The 7,500-nt window shown below is 54.1% G+C and overlaps 3 non-coding genes across 3 annotated transcripts in view; all 3 read left to right on the forward strand.

Annotated features, from left to right (window-relative positions):
* The first annotated feature begins 3,941 nt into the window (after positions 1-3,941).
* On the forward strand, positions 3,942-5,834 carry LOC126327702 (small subunit ribosomal RNA). Its single transcript, XR_007561391.1, has one exon. It is a non-coding gene; the product is annotated as a small subunit ribosomal RNA (ribosomal RNA).
* Positions 5,835-6,205: 371 nt separating this feature from the next.
* Positions 6,206-6,360, forward strand: LOC126327699 (5.8S ribosomal RNA). The gene has a single exon (XR_007561388.1). It is a non-coding gene; the product is annotated as a 5.8S ribosomal RNA (ribosomal RNA).
* Positions 6,361-6,548: 188 nt separating this feature from the next.
* LOC126327696 (large subunit ribosomal RNA) overlaps positions 6,549-7,500 on the forward strand; it is a 4,222-nt gene continuing 3,270 nt past the window's right edge. Inside the window, exon 1 of the ribosomal RNA XR_007561386.1 lies at positions 6,549-7,500. This exon is cut by the window's right edge and continues 3,270 nt beyond it. This is a non-coding gene — a ribosomal RNA (large subunit ribosomal RNA).

Below are 7,500 nucleotides of genomic sequence, written 5' to 3' on the forward strand. Positions count from 1 at the left end.
AACCTAACTGTGGTTGTACCACATTATCCCTTAACCTAACTGTGGTTGTACCACATTATCCCTTAACCTAACTGTGGTTGTACCACATTATCCCTTAACCTAACTGTGGTTGTACCACATTATCCCTTACACACGCGAGACAGATCTGTGGTTGTACCACATTATCCCTTAACCTAACTGTGGTTGTACCACATTACCTACTGGTACCCTTAACCTAACTGTGGTTGTACCACATTATCCCTTAACCTAACTGTGGTTGTACCACATTATCCCTTAACCTAACTGTGGTTGTACCACATTATCCCTTAACCTAACTGTGGTTGTACCACATTATCCCTTAACCTAACTGTGGTTGTACCACATTATCCCTTAACCTAACTCAAGTTGTCCCTTAACCTAACTCAAGTTGTCCCTTAACCTAACTCAAGTTGTCCCTTAACCTAACTCAAGTTGTCCCTTAACCTAACTCAAGTTGTCCCTTAACCTAACTCAAGTTGTCCCTTAACCTAACTCAAGTTGTCCCTTAACCTAACTCAAGTTGTCCCTTAACCTAACTCAAGTTGTCCCTTAACCTAACTCAAGTTGTCCCTTAACCTAACTCAAGTTGTCCCTTAACCTAACTCAAGTTGTCCCTTAACCTAACTCAAGTTGTCCCTTAACCTAACTCAAGTTGTCCCTTAACCTAACTCAAGTTGTCCCTTAACCTAACTCAAGTTGTCCCTTAACCTAACTCAAGTTGTCCCTTAACCTAACTCAAGTTGTCCCTTAACCTAACTCAAGTTGTCCCTTAACCTAACTCAAGTTGTCCCTTAACCTAACTCAAGTTGTCCCTTAACCTAACTCAAGTTGTCCCTTAACCTAACTCAAGTTGTCCCTTAACCTAACTCAAGTTGTCCCTTAACCTAACTCAAGTTGTCCCTTAACCTAACTCAAGTTGTCCCTTAACCTAACTCAAGTTGTCCCTTAACCTAACTCAAGTTGTCCCTTAACCTAACTCAAGTTGTCCCTTAACCTAACCCACGTTGTCCCTTAACCTAACCCACGTTGTCCCTTAACCTAACCCACGTTGTCCCTTAACCTAACCCACGTTGTCCCTTAACCTAACCCACGTTGTCCCTTAACCTAACCCACGTTGTCCCTTAACCTAACCCACGTTGTCCCTTAACCTAACCCACGTTGTCCCTTAACCTAACCCACGTTGTCCCTTAACCTAACCCACGTTGTCCCTTAACCTAACCCACGTTGTCCCTTAACCTAACCCACGTTGTCCCTTAACCTAACCCACGTTGTCCCTTAACCTAACCCACGTTGTCCCTTAACCTAACCCACGTTGTCCCTTAACCTAACCCACGTTGTCCCTTAACCTAACCCACGTTGTCCCTTAACCTAACCCACGTTGTCCCTTAACCTAACCCACGTTGTCCCTTAACCTAACCCACGTTGTCCCTTAACCTAACCCACGTTGTCCCTTAACCTAACCCACGTTGTCCCTTAACCTAACCCACGTTGTCCCTTAACCTAACCCACGTTGTCCCTTAACCTAACCCACGTTGTCCCTTAACCTAACCCACGTTGTCCCTTAACCTAACCCACGTTGTCCCTTAACCTAACCCACGTTGTCCCTTAACCTAACCCACGTTGTCCCTTAACCTAACCCACGTTGTCCCTTAACCTAACCCACGTTGTCCCTTAACCTAACCCACGTTGTCCCTTAACCTAACCCACGTTGTCCCTTAACCTAACCCACGTTGTCCCTTAACCTAACCCACGTTGTCCCTTAACCTAACCCACGTTGTCCCTTAACCTAACCCACGTTGTCCCTTAACCTAACCCACGTTGTCCCTTAACCTAACCCACGTTGTCCCTTAACCTAACCCACGTTGTCCCTTAACCTAACCCACGTTGTCCCTTAACCTAACCCACGTTGTCCCTTAACCTAACCCACGTTGTCCCTTAACCTAACCCACGTTGTCCCTTAACCTAACCCACGTTGTCCCTTAACCTAACCCACGTTGTCCCTTAACCTAACCCACGTTGTCCCTTAACCTAACCCACGTTGTCCCTTAACCTAACCCACGTTGTCCCTTAACCTAACCCACGTTGTCCCTTAACCTAACCCACGTTGTCCCTTTGCCTAACATAGTTCACTGCTCGGAATCTCTGGTGTCGTTGTTATCCTCATGTAGATGTCTTGCGAGTGTTGCTTACTTTCCACATATTCCCGCTATCCACTGTCAATTGTACTGCAATAGGACTATATCGCCCCCCCCCCCCTCCCTCTGTCCCCCTCTTTGTGTCTCTGTCCTCTCAAGCTGGTCGGTCTGGCGTTTGAGTGTTAAATGAGCCTCGCAGCTGTTCAGTTGCATTCAGATGTCGACGCCCTCAGTGTACGTCGTGGTATGGTCTGTGTCCATTGTCCGCTGATGTCGTACGCGTAACCCACACGCTGTACCGATCATCGGTCGTTACGTACAGAGTGAAGTAGTGTGATACGTGTGACCGTACGCTGGCTGTGCCCAACGGTGTCGAATCTCAATTTCCATATGATGTGCTCGATGCTACTTGTCTCGTCTCCCAATAACAGCTAGGTTGCACTGTGGTACGCCGTAGAGGCGTGTGGGAGGAACGTACGAACGCATTGTATGTCACCCTGGGTCGCTGGGGGTGGTGGTGCGGTGAGTCAGGTCAGGTCAGGTCAGCGTGAGCCGTCTGATGTAGTGACGCGTGTATTCCGACTTTGTCGTATTGCCTCACACAAAGTGCTACCCTGGTGGACCGCGTTCCATATCTGGGACATGCCGCAGATGCCGGTTGACAGTGGATCGCGGAAGGGACATCGCATACGTGCGCGGGCCACCTTCCACGTGTTCTCTTCTGCACATGTCGCAGTGTGTATGTGGTCTGATGTAGCGTGTCGTGACACATGACATCCTGGCATGCAAGAATTGTTGAATTCGCAAATGTAGGTGGACATCTACGTTTACTGCCCAAGATACGCAAATGAACTGGAAATCCGTTGTTGAGCGGTTGTTCACGCTGGAGGTGAATCTGTGATGGCGACGATCGGTACAGCTATTAACCGGTTGTTTCAGCGGTACCCGCCACATCCACACACGTGACTAGGCCCATGTGGGTATGAAGCGATACGCGGCGGTGGCTTGGTGGGACTGTTCCCGGCCGGTGAAGGGGGGCCGCCCGGCGTGTTGGCCGCGCGCTGCGTGGGCGCACGCGCAACAGGCGGCTGGTGGGGGGCGCCGAGTGGCAGGAGCGCCAGCCGACGGGCCCGGCAGGCGGCGCAGCTACGCTGCGGCGCACCCTGCACGCGGCGCCTGGCGGCCAAAGTTGGTTCAGCCGAGCCCGGTGCGAAGCGCGGTGGACATCTGCAGTGTGCTGGTCTGATTGAGGACTGTGTGCGTTGAGGATGCGCCGCCGCCTGGCACTCGGCGCCGCGACGCCGTCTGCTGCTCGGTCGCCCCAGCGGTTCTCGCAGGTGGTTTGTATCGCAGTTGTGCGGACGTGTTGGCGCGTGCGCTGTGCTGGGAGAGTTCGCTTCTGCACCCAAGTGGGGCTTTGCCCTTGTGTGGCGCTGGCGTTGGAGCTGCCGGTCACCATAGGTGGCGCGTGTTGTCTCCCGCCGGCAATGCCACGACAGCACGCTCCCGGGCCTCTGTCGGCAGCGGCAAGCTCAGTTGGGAGCAAGGGTGTTCTCACTAAAACCGTCTACTCGCCTAACTCCGGGCGATTGCGCCTCTCTCGAAACCGACCAAGTACCTAGGACGGCGCTGCGCGCCGCCGGGACCTGAGAGGGTTTCGAGGTGTATCGTGCAGGGGAGCTCGGCCTCCTCCTGTTTGCAGAATAATTGAGCGGACGCTTGCGTGTTCGCGCGGGCCCCCGGGACACACTCCCGGGCGGCCGGCTGCTCAGCTCTAGTTGACGCAGCTCCCTGGTTGATCCTGCCAGTAGTCATATGCTTGTCTCAAAGATTAAGCCATGCATGTCTCAGTACAAGCCGCATTAAGGTGAAACCGCGAATGGCTCATTAAATCAGTTATGGTTCCTTAGATCGTACCCACGTTACTTGGATAACTGTGGTAATTCTAGAGCTAATACATGCAAACAGAGTCCCGACCAGAGATGGAAGGGACGCTTTTATTAGATCAAAACCAATCGGATTGGCTTGTCTGGTCCGTTTGCCTTGGTGACTCTGAATAACTTTGGGCTGATCGCACGGTCCTCGTACCGGCGACGCATCTTTCAAATGTCTGCCTTATCAACTGTCGATGGTAGGTTCTGCGCCTACCATGGTTGTAACGGGTAACGGGGAATCAGGGTTCGATTCCGGAGAGGGAGCCTGAGAAACGGCTACCACATCCAAGGAAGGCAGCAGGCGCGCAAATTACCCACTCCCGGCACGGGGAGGTAGTGACGAAAAATAACGATACGGGACTCATCCGAGGCCCCGTAATCGGAATGAGTACACTTTAAATCCTTTAACGAGTATCTATTGGAGGGCAAGTCTGGTGCCAGCAGCCGCGGTAATTCCAGCTCCAATAGCGTATATTAAAGTTGTTGCGGTTAAAAAGCTCGTAGTTGGATTTGTGTCCCACGCTGTTGGTTCACCGCCCGTCGGTGTTTAACTGGCATGTATCGTGGGACGTCCTGCCGGTGGGGCGAGCCGAAGGGGTGCTTTCGCGTCCCGAGGCGGACCCCGTTTAAATCCTACCAGGGTGCTCTTTGTTGAGTGTCTCGGTGGGCCGGCACGTTTACTTTGAACAAATTAGAGTGCTTAAAGCAGGCAAGCCCGCCTGAATACTGTGTGCATGGAATAATGGAATAGGACCTCGGTTCTATTTTGTTGGTTTTCGGAACCCGAGGTAATGATTAATAGGGACAGGCGGGGGCATTCGTATTGCGACGTTAGAGGTGAAATTCTTGGATCGTCGCAAGACGAACAGAAGCGAAAGCATTTGCCAAGTATGTTTTCATTAATCAAGAACGAAAGTTAGAGGTTCGAAGGCGATCAGATACCGCCCTAGTTCTAACCATAAACGATGCCAGCCAGCGATCCGCCGCAGTTCCTCCGATGACTCGGCGGGCAGCCTCCGGGAAACCAAAGCTTTTGGGTTCCGGGGGAAGTATGGTTGCAAAGCTGAAACTTAAAGGAATTGACGGAAGGGCACCACCAGGAGTGGAGCCTGCGGCTTAATTTGACTCAACACGGGAAACCTCACCAGGCCCGGACACCGGAAGGATTGACAGATTGATAGCTCTTTCTTGATTCGGTGGGTGGTGGTGCATGGCCGTTCTTAGTTGGTGGAGCGATTTGTCTGGTTAATTCCGATAACGAACGAGACTCTAGCCTGCTAACTAGTCGCGTGACATCCTTCGTGCTGTCAGCGATTACTTTTCTTCTTAGAGGGACAGGCGGCTTCTAGCCGCACGAGATTGAGCAATAACAGGTCTGTGATGCCCTTAGATGTTCTGGGCCGCACGCGCGCTACACTGAAGGAATCAGCGTGTCTTCCTAGGCCGAAAGGTCGGGGTAACCCGCTGAACCTCCTTCGTGCTAGGGATTGGGGCTTGCAATTGTTCCCCATGAACGAGGAATTCCCAGTAAGCGCGAGTCATAAGCTCGCGTTGATTACGTCCCTGCCCTTTGTACACACCGCCCGTCGCTACTACCGATTGAATGATTTAGTGAGGTCTTCGGACTGGTACGCGGCATCGACTCTGTCGTTGCCGATGCTACCGGAAAGATGACCAAACTTGATCATTTAGAGGAAGTAAAAGTCGTAACAAGGTTTCCGTAGGTGAACCTGCGGAAGGATCATTACCGACTAGACTGCATGTCTTTCGATGTGCGTGTCGTGTCGCGCAACACGCTACCTGTACGGCAGTGGCCGTGCGCCGCGTGCGGAACCACGCGTGCCTCTCAAAACTAGCGGAAGTGTTGTTGTTGTTGTTGTTGTGTGGTACGAGCGCTGAAGCTCTGGAGCGGCTGGCCTGCGGTACCTGGCGCCTGGCGCCGGTTTTGAATGACGTTCGCCCGAGTGCCTGTCCGCTCCGGTGTGGAGCCGTACGACGCCCATCGGCTGTGAGGCCGTTGGACACAAAAAAAATAGTGGAACAGGGGCCGTCAGACGCCTCAGTCCCGCAAATGCTACTGTCTTGAAAGAGACAGTGGGAGACTGAAAAGGAAAAGATCACCCAGGACGGTGGATCACTCGGCTCGTGGGTCGATGAAGAACGCAGCAAATTGCGCGTCGACATGTGAACTGCAGGACACATGAACATCGACGTTTCGAACGCACATTGCGGTCCATGGATTCCGTTCCCGGGCCACGTCTGGCTGAGGGTCGGCTACGTATACTGAAGCGCGCGGCGTTTGTCCCGCTTCGGAGACGTGGGAGTGTCGTGGTCGCCTGTGTGGCCGGCCGCGTCTCCTTAAACGTGCGATGCGCGCCCGTCGCCTGGCGGTTCGCATACCGGTACTTTCTCGGTAGCGTGCACAGCCGGCTGGCGGTGTGGCGTGCGACACCTCGTACAACGACCTCAGAGCAGGCGAGACTACCCGCTGAATTTAAGCATATTACTAAGCGGAGGAAAAGAAACTAACAAGGATTCCCCCAGTAGCGGCGAGCGAACAGGGAAGAGTCCAGCACCGAACCCCGCAGGCTGCCGCCTGTCGTGGCATGTGGTGTTTGGGAGGGTCCACTACCCCGACGCCTCGCGCCGAGCCCAAGTCCAACTTGAATGAGGCCACGGCCCGTAGAGGGTGCCAGGCCCGTAGCGGCCGGTGCGAGCGTCGGCGGGACCTCTCCTTCGAGTCGGGTTGCTTGAGAGTGCAGCTCCAAGTGGGTGGTAAACTCCATCTGAGACTAAATATGACCACGAGACCGATAGCGAACAAGTACCGTGAGGGAAAGTTGAAAAGAACTTTGAAGAGAGAGTTCAAAAGTACGTGAAACCGTTCTGGGGTAAACGTGAGAAGTCCGAAAGGTCGAACGGGTGAGATTCACGCCCATCCGGCCACTGGCCCCCGCCCTCGGCAGATGGGGCCGGCCGCCCGCGCGGAGCAATCCGCGGCGGGGTCGTGTCCGGTTGCCTTTCCACTCGCCGCGGGGTGGGGCCGTTCCGGTGTGCGGTGGGCCGCACTTCTCCCCTAGTAGGACGTCGCGACCCGCTGGGTGCCGGCCTACGGCCCGGGTGCGCAGCCTGTCCTTCCGCGGGCCTCGGTTCGCGTCTGTTGGGCAGAGCCCCGGTGTCCTGGCTGGCTGCTCGGCGGTATATCTGGAGGAGTCGATTCGCCCCTTTGGGCGCTCGGGCTCCCGGCAAGCGCGCGCGGTTCTTCCCGGATGACGGACCTACCTGGCCCGGCCCCGGACCCGCGCCGCTGTTGGCTCGGGATGCTCTCGGGCGGAATAATCGCTCCCGTCAGCGGCGCTTCAGCTTTGGACAATTTCACGACCCGTCTTGAAACACGGACCAAGGAGTCTAAC

Source organism: Schistocerca gregaria, unplaced genomic scaffold (assembly GCF_023897955.1).
Source record: "Schistocerca gregaria isolate iqSchGreg1 unplaced genomic scaffold, iqSchGreg1.2 ptg001057l, whole genome shotgun sequence".
NCBI lineage: Eukaryota > Metazoa > Arthropoda > Insecta > Orthoptera > Acrididae > Schistocerca > Schistocerca gregaria.